General features: G+C 37.7%; 1 protein-coding gene across 18 annotated transcripts in view; it reads right to left on the reverse strand.

Moving 5' to 3' along the window:
• Positions 1-14,009, reverse strand: part of LOC120418446 (heterogeneous nuclear ribonucleoprotein L) — a 354,926-nt gene that overhangs the window by 206,375 nt on the left and 134,542 nt on the right. The gene's annotated exons all lie outside the window — the stretch shown is intronic.

Consider the following 14,009-nt stretch of genomic DNA (forward strand, 5'->3'; position numbering starts at 1 on the left):
ACCCAGACCGTCTCTAGTGTGGTGGTCATTATCGAAACCATCGCCGGACATTAATTATATCTGCGGATAGCGGTTTGGATGGTAGCATCGGCTTGCGATGTTGGGTGTAGTTTCGGTAATCAACAGTTTCCGTTGCGCGGGAATATTTTGCGTTGGAAATTAATTATCCATTGAGTTTGATTTATACCGGTGGGGGGGATTCTAGGACAAATTCCAAGAAGTTTGTGCACGATTCCCCTTAATGAATGAATGAACTAAAGAACTCCCATTCCGAAGTTCCAAAAGACAGAATAAACCAGATTAGAACACACACCTTAGATTCCATGAGACAACGATACTTTGGAAATAAAACTAAAACTTCCCCCGAAAAAGTACCTCTCAAGTCAGTGAAAAATCGTCCAACATTTAAGTTCTACGACATCTCTTTGTTCTCTAGCGCGAGCAGCGCCAGCCCAAATGTAATCTGGCCGACATTCCCACAAAGCTCATCAACAGCGCGTCACCCTCGGGGGACCGATTCCGGACTCTCTCTTCACCCAGCACGCGTCACACGTCCTGACGGGACCAATTCATTACCCCGGTCCTTGGGCGGCGAAATCCTTTCTTCTTCTTCTGAGGACGACGCCCAAATGAGATTGCATTTCGCTCGACAGGTCATTTTGCGAGTCCAAAACAACCCACTCCATGGGTCCTCTTTGCCACATTCCAACAGGACCTCGACCTCCTCGGAGAAATCCCGTCGCTGCATTCCGAAATTGGATTTTAATGGAGAGCAAGTGCGTTGCAGCGCAAAGTGACAGTTTGCCAGTGTCATTCAATTTTATGGCCTGGTGCACTTTCTTCGTCGTCCAAACGAATTCCATTGTGTCATTGTGCTTGATTATCTGTCAAATTGTACAAGCTACACTGCCGGGTTGTCCCAAACGACCTCCCACTCTGAACTCCAGGCAAGCCCCGAAGGGAGGTCTATTTGAAATTCATTTCACACCTGTTTGTTTTTGTTTGCTCCCACTGACGCCGCCCAGATTTGATTTCCCTCCCTCCTCCTTCGGGCGATCAAAACAGGCGCTTTTATGCAAACAAGATTGGCCGACGTCGTCGTCGATGTTTGCCGTGTAACGACCCATAATAACACATCTTGCAGTTTGCCGTACGTTAACGACCTGCCACAACCTTCTTGATGCCGATCGAAGCCAATAAATAGCGAAACTAGCGGGCTAAAACACCGCAAAGAGTGTCGATGAGGTGGAAAGCCTAGCCTACAAAGAAGTGTGAGCAGAGAAAGCATAAAAGCCCAGCAATTATGTCTCCCCGCGACCTCCCCGATTAACGACCTGCCGAGATTCCTTCGACGTATTGGCAGTCGGTGGCGCATGAACGAAAGTCATCAGACTCCCGCGAACTGCTAGTCAAATGATGATGGGAGCAGAGTTGAGTAGGGTGGTACAAATTTTAGAAAAATTCTTATATTCATAAACAAATACAGTCCAGACTTGATTTTCCGAAGTCCTCAGAAAAATTTAACATCAGATAAAAGAATCACGATTTCTTTTTTACGATGTCTTATTTTGGTTTGTTGAGCTCAAATATGACCTCAAAAATGTTCTTTTTCATTCATATTCAAAATGGCCCTAATGAAAACTTGCAATTTTCAGTGAAACAAGCAAACAGCCATTCAAATTTATTAAAACGGGATCACAAACCCAAATATTATGTTAAAATAAGAAAAAAAACGGAAAACAATATAATTTTTCGTCCGTGATGCGATAACTCAATGATCTTATAAATGTTCAAAAAAAATTCGAAGGCCAAACAAAACATTTTTTTTGCATTTCGGGTTTTTTTGAAATTTTTTTAAAAACACTCAAAAGCAATAATTTAAAATTTGGTTATTGGGCCTTTTCAAAAATAACTCTAAAATTTTAGATCGTCTGTCAACAGTTCAAGAAATCGTAACATAGCATTACGGGTATGTATCACGATGTAGGGGGTATTTAAAACTAATCGCTTTTTTCCAGCTGGAAAATTAGTAAAATCGACGAACTTTTTAGCAAGTTTTAACCGGTTCGAAACGTTGAATCCACATTTAGGGAAAAATAGTATTTTGGGAAACCATGAGAACCATTTCCGTGTAGAAACGGCCTTCAAAAGAATAAGATATGAAAAAAATTGTTGCCATCAATTTTACGAATTTATAGAAATAAAAAACAAAATCTCTGTGAAATTTTCTAAGCAATTTCGAATGTCATAGAGCTCATTTAATATTTTTATGTTCCAGGATCGAATCATAATATTTTTTAAAATTTAAAATTCAAAAAATAAAGCATTGCAAAACATAATTATAAAAAAGAGGTTGCCAAATAAAATGAAAATATAACATTCAAAATGTCAAAGAATAAGCAATGAAACATTTTTTATTTATCAATTTTACAAATGTACAAGAAAATTGTGAAATAAAAAAAAATAAAAAAAAATGATCTTCACAAATAACACAAACACTTGGTTAAAAATAAGACCTTTTCTTATATTTTGTAATTCAAGGCCCGATTTCAAAATCTTAAAATAATTAAATTATTAGATATCACAGTAAATTTTTTTTTGGAAATATTACATCTGGGAAGGGGTACATTTTTTATGTCAGAAAAACTGTGTAATTTTACCTCTGAAAAAGTGTAATTTTACAACTCTTGGTTTAATGTCACTTTTACAGTCTTAATTGCACCGAAAAAAAGTTGAATTTTGGAATGTTGAAAATTTGGTGATTGAAATTACCGCTTATTTTGAGTAATATTACATAAAAAATGTGTTAAAATGTGAACCTGATGAATATTCATCAAAAACTGATTCATCATTTTCTTGGGTAAAATTAATCATTTTTTTTTTGACACAGAATCTGTCACCATTTCCTAATGAATATTACCATTATTTTTTTTTCTGTGTGAGGTAAGGCCGATGCAAATATTTTTCAAAGTTATTGTCCCTCGGCTCTGGCCGTGGTCGAGGAAGCGGGAGGGCAAAAAAATTAAAAATAAATATTGAAGTAACAAGGCATAGTTTCAACATTTGCATGGAAATAGTAGTTTATGCAACAAGTTGCAAAAAGAGGATTTTTTCAGCACGAGTCGTACATTTATCCAACGAGGTTCACCGAGTTGGATAAATACGACGAGTGCTGAAAAAATCAAGTTTTTCAACGAGTTCCATACAACATTTTTTGCAATTTCGAAAAACACCCATTGAGTGAAATTTTAAGTCGAATTTTCATGTATTTTGTCAATAAATCGTTTGAATCAAAAAAATGTTGAAAAGTGTTACTTTTCGAAACAAGTGCTGAAAAGTTGAACTTTTCAGCACCCATTTCAGTGCTGAAAAGTAGAACTTTTCAGCATTTATTTTGAAAAGTGTTGCTATTCGATTCTGTTATTTTTGGTACAGAAAAGTAGGCTATTTCGTCGTTCAAGAATGACAGGAAAAGTAAGTAGTTTCACGACGGAATTGCAAAAAAGTGTTTTAAAATGCATTTTACACTAGTTCAGTTGTTTTGCACGAAAACAAAAATTTTAGCGAAAAAAAAAAACATTTTTGCGATAAAAAACATAGAAAATTTTCAAAAAATTTAAAGATTTTTAAATCATTCAAACATGCCAAAAATGATTCTAAACGCAGTGGAAATTTCTATTGAAATATTGAAGGTTTTCGAAAAAATATTTTTTTGCCCCCTGATTTTTCGGGCAAACTTTGAAGGAGGGGGAGGGGGAGACAAAAACTTTAAATTTGTACCAGCCTAAAATTACATCATAAAAGAGGTAATATTCAAACTTCCAAAATTAAAATAAATTTTAAGCAAAAAATTTACTTTTTAAAAAGGATTTTGAGTATTTCGAAATTTTGGTCGTGATTTGAAAAATCTGAAATTGTTTTTTTAGAGCTGAGAAAATTTACATAAGTATTATTTTACTTTACAATTTTACAATTCATTTCTTTTTTTGAAATAAATAAGAATGGAATTTTATGTTAGTTTGTTTTTAAAATTGTGCGTTTATCAAAATTTTACAAAAGAACTTTTAGATTGCAAATTATGTATTCATTTTGATTACATCCAAAAATATAATTGAAAAAAAAGTTTATTCAGTGGATATTTGAACAATTTTCAAAAACCACTTTTTTCAAAAATGCATAACTTGGCAAAAAACATGCATGCCACAAATTAAAAAAAAAAAATTACACCGACCAACAAAATTTCTGCGCAGCCTCAACTCGAAGGGAAGCATGAAAAAGCACGTGCATTTTGATTTATTTTTTTAAATATCTAGACTGGGCCGAATGGTTTTTCTCCAAAGTTTGAATGGAGAATTAGGGCGGTTCGTCGCTGTTGCATACAACTGAAATATTGCATGCAATATGTGGTAGTAGCGAACAGCACGTATTCTCCATACAAACTTGCTAAAGGCACAAATTTTAATACTATACTATTTTTCCAAAGTCAAAATTAAGCATCAGTGTTAAAAATGGTGAAAAACAACGATGGAATAAACATCATCAAAAGAAAATCATTGGACGTTCATCAACAGAAAAAATCCGAATGGAGCATGGCTCTCCTCTCTCACGCACGAAAGATCGGTAAAATGAATCTACAAAACTCATCATCTTGATTATTCGGCGAACCATCTTTTTCACAACTACACTTGCAAGTGTAACGTCACACGTCGAAAAATGACCTGTCACATTTTGTAGATGGACAATGAGCGTAAACAAAGTGAAAAAAATATTTTTAAGTGGTACTGACAAGGAAATTCACAAAAAAATCATCAGCAGATTGATTTTCTTGGAGAATTTCGGGAGCGATTTTCTTTTGCGTGATTTGCCTCCTTTATCTTTCGCGGGTGAAGAAAGTTCGCTAGCGAAAATGATTTTTTTGCGATTATTCCATCCCTGGTGAAAAAAAATCTTTTCATACAAGAACGTTTTTTTAAAATCACTAATAATTTTTCAGAATCAAGTTGGATCGCTTTGCACTTTTGGATGACATTGTAAAACGTTAAATTTCACATTAGATCTCACTCTTGACCAAATTTCCACACAAATAACCTCACCTTCCGGGAAAAAAACGAAAACGTTGCCTTTCTCCATACATTTTTTTTTTTTTTTCAAAATTTCCCTTCAGCTCTCAACAGTGAGCCATTAACATTAACCGATTTGGCTAAAAAATGGCCAGATGCCTAGGGAATCGAGCCAGGGGGAATCTCCAAAATTTTCATTTTTCATGTCACGTAAATATGTATGGAGACTTTATAGAAACACCAATTATACAAAATGTCATACAAAATGGTTAGAGAAAGCATCATACGAATTAAAAAGGCCACCTTGCGAAAACGTAGAAAATTACCCAATCGCAAATCCTTGGATCACCCTAACGCCTCTTCACCACACCACACATCACTTCTCTCTAGCCGCCACCATCTCGGTGAGAAGAAGGAAATGTGGCCTATAATTACATAATTGAGCTGCCGCTGCTTCTCTCTTTTCACCGGATCTCGTCGATTGCCTCCGGCCGGACCCCAGAAGCCGTCGTCGCCGCCACCCAGATTCCGTGCCAGTTGATCCACTCCGTTGACAGGTTGGTTCTGCACGCGCGCCGTCAACTACTGGGCAAGGAAAGCCGACGACTGTCAACGACAAGCCTACAGGGGGGCGAAACTACTTTTTGAAATATTCAAATCAGGTTCCTTCGCTGCCTTGCAGTAGCTGCCGAACCGCCTATGATTGGAGGCTCTCGTGCGGCACAAGTCCTGGATATGGAAATTGTGAAAACTAATTCATTTTCATTACGTGCGCTGCACTGAACGTGGCGAGTTGGAGAGCAGAGTCGAGCGCTGCGGAGGAATCAACCCACCGCTAGTAGGGTAGTAAATGCAAATGTTATGTTCTGAATCCTTTCCCTTCGACTTTCTGACACTCTCCGGTGGTGGCGCTGAGATTTCTGACCTAAATGGAGATCTATGTTTAGAGAGAGCGCTTCGCATCGGTTAGTGGGCTGCCAGCAGATGCTGCTCTCGAGTGTGCTGCATAAACTATGATGACAGTCTGGAGAGCCCAAGCCGGTGAGGCTGCTGCTCCATGGAAGGAGAGCACGTTCTCAATTTCAATTATCTATCGACAGGTTGTCGATGAACACACACAACTGGGCGCATCTTCGATCCCTGCCGTGGAGTCATCCAATGCAAAAGTCGGGTACCTTTTGGTGGAGAGCAGCATATTTTTAATATTTCAGATTGTCTGAGTGGCAGCGACAACGCGAAACGAAAACTGCTGCTGCAAATAACTGAAGCGCCAAAGAATCGCATCGTTCCCAGATGTTCGTAATATTCACGGCGTCAATGAAGACGACAACGTGACAGCATCAGCTTGAGCGGGGGAAAGCAGCACGGAAATAGTAGTTTATGCAACAAGTTGCAAAAAGAGGATTTTTTCAGCACGAGTCGTACATTTATCCAACGAGGTTCACCGAGTTGGATAAATACGACGAGTGCTGAAAAAATCAAGTTTTGCAACGAGTTCCATACAACATTTTTTGCAATTTCGAAAAACACCCATTGAGTGAAATTTTAAGTCCAATTTTCATGTATTTTGTCAATAAACCGTTTAAATCAAAAAAATGTTGTAATGTGTTACTTTTCGAAACAAGTGCTGAAAAGTTCAACTTTTCAGCACCCATTTCAGTGCTGAAAAGTAGAACTTTTCAGCATTTATTTTGAAATGTGTTGCTATTCGATTCTGTTATTTTTGGTTCAGAAAAGTAGGCTATTTCGTCGTTCAAGAATGACAGGAAAAGTAAGTAGTTTCACGACGGAATTGCAAAAAAATATTTTATATATGGCATCGTGGATAACCATAGTCATGTAGGATCAAGCTTGTCATTTTCAAAAATAAAACGATATCTCTTAGCAGGGTTCCCAGATTTCCTGAAAATATTTTAAACCAAATAAAATGAAAAATGGTCTAATTTTCTAATCACGACATCTAGCCTAACTATTTGTCACAAATTTTAAAAATCTGACCGAAGTGGCGATATCTCACAACAGTGTTGCGAGATATTCAAAATTATCCCTAGATCTTAAAAGTTTTCCAAATTGTTACAAACTTTTTTTTATAATTTGTTACACACGGCTGAATTAAAAAAAAAAAGTTATCAGTCTTGAGTCAAATTTTGACATTAAAGTTTATAACTCATAGGAAATAGCATAGCATAGCATAGCATTACGGATCTGTACCAATTAGTTTACATGTCTGTACCAGGCAGTATATGACTCTTCGCAAATGTCTACAAAATTTAAATAATTTTAGCCTTAAAAAATGATTATTCTTTGAAGTGGCGAAATTCAATAATGGGGTTGCCAGATATTTGAATTTTTTGCCTTATTGAAAAGAGGTTCCAAATCCTTTTTTTTTATATTAAAAGTAAGACAATCCTCGAGATTATTTTAGTCATAACTAACAAAATTTGGGTTTGAAAAGTTATTTAAATTAGATATAAGTACTTACAATTTCAGATAGGGTTGTCAGAATCTTCGAAATATTTTACTAATTAAAAATGTTTTTTAAAATATAGTACAGCAAATTTTAAATATTTTTAAGACAACTTAAAGTCAAAATTATAATTTGATAGCATGAATAACAAATAAAGCGAAAACATCGCATCGCAGTATTGCCGATAGGTGCCGCTTGCCACTTCCAATAATCATCAAACTTGAGATTTGAATGGGGAATCTAATGTAGAACAACTTTGTCGAAGGTCGGAAAGCAATCAGAGTTAAACCAGAAAAGTTATTAGCGATGCGATGTTTTTCAAAAAACATTCGATTACTTTTCAGGATCGACTTGGATCGAATTTTACATAAGTATCTAGTTTTTGGGGAAATTTGGACTTGTAGAACGCCACCTGTCGAAACAGCAAATTTAAAATATTTTTAAGACAACTTAAAGTCAGAATTCTAATTTGATATCATGAATATCAACTATCCGAAAACTTAAGATAAAATTATTTTCACGGATAGATAAGAAATTAGAAAATCCTATGTTACTTAAATTTATACTTTTCCGTGCATGTCTCAAGAGCACCCATATTCCGGAATCCATAACACCAAAATCACACCCGGACTCCACACAAAAGTCCCTCGCAAACCAATTTCGGAGACCTCGTCCTAATGAAGCGGGTGTGACTGGAACCAATTGGACAATCATGCTCCAATAAATAAGCAATTTAACCAATCAACCCTACACCCGACTTCTTCACAGCAGCAGCTATAGTTCTTCCGTTCTGCTCGTAAATGAACAGAAATCACTCACACACTACTCGAGAAGAGAGCATTTCGTAATCGAAAATGTCACCCGGCGTGTGTGGACCACCTCAATCGGTTCGAGTCCTTACAGGTTCCAGGAAAAGGTGCACCAGCAAAGTTGCACCGAACCAACGTGCATTGACCACAGAAGAACACACACACTGACGTTGCCGCTTGCAAACATACTTAAGGATTGGGTCGTCAGGTCTGGACCAGACCGGACACGTAACCAACCCCCGGTAGGATGGCCAGGATTGTTGAATTTGAAACAAATTGGTCGCATTTTTGCCGATAGGTGGCGCTTGTCACTTCCAATAATCATCAAACTTAAGATTTGAATGGGGAATCTAATGTAGAACAACTTTGTCGAAGGTCGGAAAGCAATCCGAGTTAAACCTGAAAAGTTATTAGCGATGCGATGTTTTTCAAAAAATATTCGATTACTTTTCAGGATCGACTCGAATCGCTTCCCAACATTCGACAAAGTTGTTCGTCATACAATTTCACATAAGATTCTAGTTTTTGGGAAAGTTTTGACTTGTAGAACGCCACCTGTCGAAACATTTTTAATGCGATGTTTTTCACTTCTTCAATTTTCCTAAAAAATCTTAACTTTCCTGGTCATCCTAACTCAACATTACACAAAGTCCCAACTAAATTCCTCCTTGTAGGCGGGGGGTGAAAACCAGGCGACAAAAAGGACTACGTGCCACCGGCAGTGGCCAGACTTGGGCGATTACTTTGTTGGCTGGTGTGACCGCCCTCAGGGATTCCAGGACAACTTCTTGTCCTCGCAATCCCTTAAGTTTGAAGCGTTTGTTTCATGTGTCGGTGTTTGGTTTGTGTAAATATTTCCACCAACCTCGTGTTTGTAAACACACACAAACAAACCGTCGACGACACAGAGAGATTGCTGGCTGCGGCCAGATAAAGTTGGAAGCAGATCAGTTCCAAAATAAATCTTCTCGTTTTCGAGTGCGAGTGCATTACTCATCTTCCCTTGAAGTGGGGTTCTCTGGTCTGTGACCAGTTGCAGCGGGTTGTAGTTTACGTAGTACATTGCTACTACACAGAGATGTACCGAAATGTAGTGAGATACGATATGTTTTTGCTTCTTTTTTTTGTGGCTGTCTGTGAGATTGAATTCCACACGTGTATGTTTGCGTAAATATGGGACCAGAGCTCGGGTTGCAGTGCCCGGAGTTCGAACAGTGCACCAGTTGTAGCTTTTGATGATGCCAGGAATGTTTGTACATTACAGAACATCACAATGTTCTCAGATGTTACTTCTGACAAATTCCTTTAAGATTGAAGCTTGAATTGTAGTAATTCATGTCACACGTGTAAACTTGGTTGATGTAAAATTACATGTAAATTTACATCAAATCGCATGTAATTTTAAATGTATTAGACAAAAAAAAACATCATAAAAAGTTACATAAATTATGCTGTAATATTTCGTGTAAAGGAACAGCTTGTAACTCTTTACAGCACTTTGACGTAACTTTATTTGAGATCCGGCAAATACTACTCTAAATCCACCATGTCCTTACCGGCAGGCTTACCGACGAAAAGCCACTATTCGCGTGAAGTTGTCAAGCTCGCGATCGTTTCTGCTTCTTTTACGATTTCCCGCCAAGCCAACGCAACCTCTCAACCAGGAGCGGTGCGGAAAATGCAATTGGATTCGTTCGTTGAACGCTTATTGGATTTGGGTTGGTGTTTTCCTCGTCGTCATTGGGGACGGATGGAAATCATCGGAGGATTTGTAACGGTCCAGTAGATAGTATTCGAGAAGGGATTAATGACGAGGTACGCGGGAAATGCAGTGTGACGGAATGCTGCTGGAATTTGAAGGTATTAAGTCCTGGATATCGGCATCTCTTCAGCATTACCAGTATGATGTACATTTGAGGACATAATTAAATGATTTCACATTTTGTTTTTTAAAGTTAATGGCGTAACTTTGTAAACTATTTTAAGCAGTGAAAAGGCTTCATGAAAACTTACATGCTTTTGATGTAATTTTCTCATATTCCAATCAAATGGATACCGTATGCTTTAAAAAACTTTGATTGGCTTACACAAACGCCATCAATCTCATTTGATCCAGAGAACATTGATTTCAGCTTGCTGCCTCGAAATTCCATCATTCCAGTCAGCAAACAGATTAAAACGTCCCTTCTGACAACTTGTTTTTCCGGTCACGTGTGTGCGAGCGCGAAAGGTAAACAACATTCCCACCCCACCCACATTTTCCATTTACGCAGAATTTGGGTCTCTCAGCCCTACATTTTCCACATCCGTGTGACTAGTCCTCACTTCGGGGCGCCAGGATCAAAGAATCTACCAGAAGAGCTAAAAGTAGGGCAAAACTCTCCCGCCAGGGGGTGCTTTCACGTAATAAAATATTTAAAGAGATATTTTAACCCAGTCCCCATGCCCATCCATTTTGTAACCTCGCCCACCCCCGCGTTACGAGTGGTGCAAAATCAAAAGCCCTTAAATCATAGCCCACACGTACGTGTGCACGCGTACACTCACGTGTGTGTGTTTTGTACGAGACACCTGCAAGGTATACTGCCTGCACAGCACCTTGCGCGATCCCGCGCACTCTGGCAATAAATAACGGCTTTGGAACTGTAAAAAAGTACGTGTAATTTGAAAGGATAATTCATGAAATTTTACCTGAATTTGAATGGAAAATCGCTGATAAGTCAGATTTTATAAAATTTCAACTTTACATCAATCACATGTAAAATTACATGTCTTTTTGCGCACTGTGCAGCTTAGTAACACACGCAAAGCAGAACTGACAGTCTTCCTGACTGTGCACACCGACGACCCACTCGCAAGCTTTATGTCGGTTCATATGGGAAAATGATAAAATGTGCGAACCCCTCACCATTCCTCGATGATGAATGTTGTGCGGGCTGCCTACCTTGCAGGCGTTGCATCACCAGAGACTCGCAACAACGATTTTTATGAGCTTCTGTAAATTTGCTCGCTGCGATGCAATCGCGTGGTGCACATCTCGGAAATAGAGACGTGATTTGTACCTAAATCGCATATTTTGTCGTTGACCAAAATTCGGAAAACCGCAAACAAACCCCGGGGTTAACCGGCAGGAATGTTGGGGTAGGTTTGCCAGGGCACGTCTCTAGCACTAGTGGATAAATCTTGTTTACTATGAGCGCCGAGCACTCAAAGTGTGTTACTTTTTTACGTGCGGGATCTCCGCTCTCTGTGTTTCTGTAGTTGGCAGACTTGGAGTCGGCTATGGGGTTTTGTGGGTGGCTCACTTTGAGTTTGCAACAGACGAGGAGGTGCAACTTGTTGTTGTTTATATTTTGTAACGTCACTGGCAGTTCATCCACTTGAATGTGACGAGAGTAAATTGAACTATGGAGAATTACGACTTTTTTTACGGGTTAGTGTTGTTTTTATTTTCGCAAACACAGCAAAGAAAATCTGATGGTAAAATCGCATGCAAATGCATGTAACTTTGTGAGAAACGATATTTAATATTTAACGATATTTAAAATTTTTAATATTTAATATACACGATGATTACCGTTGACAAGTGGAAAGGATAAATGTCAATACGAACTTGACATTTCGGTCATGTAGGTTACTGTTGGGCAACTTATTTCTGGGTGTAATTTTACATAAAAGTTTATTAAATAATGCATATTTTATAACCTTGCCTTTTACACCGTGTAATTTAGACGCAGAAAAAATTCTGTTCTTCTTTTTTTTTTGATGTGAAGTTTACACGAATTGGTATGACAACTTTGCATTTTTATTGAGATAGGGTTACCAGAACTTTAATCTTTGTGGTTAAATGGCAAGGCCTTTTGATAGCCTATGCTATGATAGGTCAAATATAGGTTGCGTACCATATTTTCATAACAATTTGTGGGATCCGGCTTGAAAATTTATATTAATATCACAATTTTTTTTTGAGATATGGTTATTAGCAAGGTTGTTAATCGATAGAATTATCGTCAATACTATTATCGTCTAATTCTCCCGGCGATAATTTTATCGACGATCACTTATATTTTATATATTTCTATAATTGACTAGAACAACTAAATCATGTTGAACTTTCAAGCTTCCTCTTAATAAATATTTTTTTGATAATATGATAATTTTCAAATTTTCAAATACTAAGAAACAATCACAAAATACCGTTTTTTTTAAGTACTCAAATTTTCTAATTTGCAATACGAGTATCAAACGATTCGAAATTATGCATGCATTTTCACTGTTTTAGAGTTTTTTGAATGAAATATTCTTATTTTCACAAAATACCGTATTTTCTCGAAAATATTCAAATTTTTATAAAAGTGTTTATAAAAGAAAGTACTCAAGTTTTCATGATTTGAAAATTAGGAAATTTGAGTACATTCAAAAAATACGATATTTCGCGATTTTTTTTTTGTATTTATTCTTTGAAACTTACCATATTATCAAAAATAATATTTACTAAGAGGAAGCTTGAAAAATCCACATAATTTGGTTCGTTTTAGTCAATTTTAGAAATATATAAAATGTATGTTATCGTCTAGATCATTAGGGTGCGTTCTTTTTTTATTACGTAACGCAAAATTTTGGATTTTTTGAGAGATATGGTTACCAGATTATTAGTGTTAAAGGCTCTATTGAAAGGCCTTTTGATCCCAACCTATGGTAGGTCAAATATAAGTTACGGACCCTATTTTCATCATAATTCTTGAGATCCAGCTTGAAAACTTGTTTAAATTTCACTGATTTTCATATTTTTGGAGATAGGATTACCAGATCATTAGTGATTATGGCTTGCTGGAAAGGTTTTGTGATAGTCCAACAAATGATAGGTCAAGCATAGGTTCCGGACCCTATTTTCATAACAAATTTGCATATTTCTGGAGATAGGGTCAGCGGAAATTCAATGTTATTACCTTATTGAAAAGGTCTTTTGATAGGTCAAACATAAGCTCCTGACCCTATATCTGACATAAGCTCCTGAATTTGCATATTTCTGGAGATAGGGTTGCCCTATCTTTAGTGTTTATGGCTGGAAAGGTCCTTCGATAACCTATGATAGGACAAATATATGGTTTCTGACCCCATTTGCAAAACAATTTCTGAGATCTTTAAAAAAATGTTTAATTTTCACAAATCTGAATATTTCTGCAGGTAGGGTTTGTAACCAGTGTGAGTGTTGTGTACAATAATTGATGTGACTCGTCGCGAATTTTGTGTTAAATTATTTAAATGTAAATTATTGTGCCAAGAAGACGTTGTGTTTGTCGACGGGAAGTTACCAGGACGCTGCCCAGCAAGCAAGAAACCCGAAGCTGGAAGTCCCACACCGTGCGTCGTTACCGCTAGTCACCACCAGGAGCGCTGCTGCATAACATCGCATGGGCGGCCATTGGGGGTGGTGAATGTGCGTAATCCTTGAGGATGACAGGATGAGGAGGAGATGGGTTGGCGCGTAAGAGGTCAGGGGTTCGGGATTTTGACCCGACCGTTGCTCGGGCATTAAGTCCGGATATCGAGAAGTGGAAGGTTGTCGGCAAGTACAACCGTTACCCGCGAAGTCAGTGTACCAGTGTTGGAGTATTGAATCCTTGAAGGATTGGGAAGTGCCCGGAAGAGCTACATCCGTGGCCGTGCCGA

The sequence above is a fragment of the Culex pipiens genome, chromosome 2 (genome assembly GCF_016801865.2).
Source record: "Culex pipiens pallens isolate TS chromosome 2, TS_CPP_V2, whole genome shotgun sequence".
NCBI lineage: Eukaryota > Metazoa > Arthropoda > Insecta > Diptera > Culicidae > Culex > Culex pipiens.